The sequence below is a fragment of the Odontomachus brunneus genome, unplaced genomic scaffold (assembly GCF_010583005.1).
Source record: "Odontomachus brunneus isolate Ranch 3 - 2012 unplaced genomic scaffold, Obru_v1 Obru_scaffold_306, whole genome shotgun sequence".
Classification (NCBI taxonomy): Eukaryota; Metazoa; Arthropoda; class Insecta; order Hymenoptera; family Formicidae; genus Odontomachus; species Odontomachus brunneus.
In genome coordinates this window covers 22,798-24,031 of record NW_022639756.1, presented here as the reverse complement: position 1 = coordinate 24,031, position 1,234 = coordinate 22,798, and the positions used below count along the sequence as shown (strand labels likewise).

General features: G+C 27.1%; 1 pseudogene; it reads left to right on the top strand.

Annotated features, from left to right (window-relative positions):
- Window positions 1–954, top strand: part of LOC116853324 — a 3,042-nt pseudogene extending 2,088 nt beyond the window's left edge.
- Window positions 955–1,234: the final 280 nt, after the last annotated feature.

Below are 1,234 nucleotides of genomic sequence, written 5' to 3'. Positions count from 1 at the left end.
GTACCAAACGATCGCCAAAAAGCACCTATATACAAGATTGTCTAAAATTCATTTTCAAATATTGTATAGATCATTTTATTGGCTATAGAGCATTTGAAGATAAATTTAAAACAATTTTAGATATATGATTGAACTATAAATAGTGGTTTAAGTATCAGAAAAAATATGAAGTATATTTTGGATGTATTAAATGTATGCGTGCGTGCGTGCGTGCGTGCGTGTGTGTGTGTGTGTGTGTGTGTGTGTATAAAATATATGCATTTATGAGTTTCATTATATCATTGTAAAAGTATACTTTTAGCATTAAATATATAATTTTTTATTATTATTGTACAAAATTATATTTTAGGTTATTTGTGATGCGCAACTACGATTTGTACATTGTTACACGGGACAGGTGGGATCTGTTCATGATATGCGTGTTTTTCGATTATCAAATGTCGAAAACATGTTTACAGATGACAATTTTCCAAACGACAGCCATATATTAGGAGATGCAGCTTACTAAACATGTATGGTACCATTTAAGGACAATGGTCATTTAACTGAAAGACAAATAAATTTTAATAAACATCTGTCTGCTGCAAGGATGATAGTTGAACGATCATTAGGTCTGTTAAAAGGTCGTTTCCGGAGCATCCTGGATACACTTCCTATGCGACGAACAGATCTAATTCCGAAATATATCATAGCTTGTTGCATTCTTCACAATATATGTATATTAAATAATGATATGATAGATATTCCCATTATAATTAATGAGCCAAATATTGTGCAACCACAGGTAGAAAACATTCGTGAACAGAGAGAGGGCATTGATAAAAGAAACGCGATAATGTATTTATTACCAAATATATAATTACTAAAAATAAAAAATACTATCATTTCTTTTTGTATGTTTATATTAAAATAATTAAATATGAATAAAATCAATATTATATACCATATTTTAGTTCTTTTCTTTTGTTACATATATATTCTTACATATATCCAATATAACATTATAATACAATATAAACAAAAAATAGTATTAGCATTTATCACAGTCATATATATACTATGAACATATCCATTATAACATAATGTTATTAACAGAAAATAGTTTTGGTTAATATTTATCACAGTCATATACATGCTATCAATAAAAAGAAAAATAAGAAATGTATTTTATATCCTTAACTCTATATGTACTTAAATTCTTACATATATCAGATGCAATTGCATTATAATACTA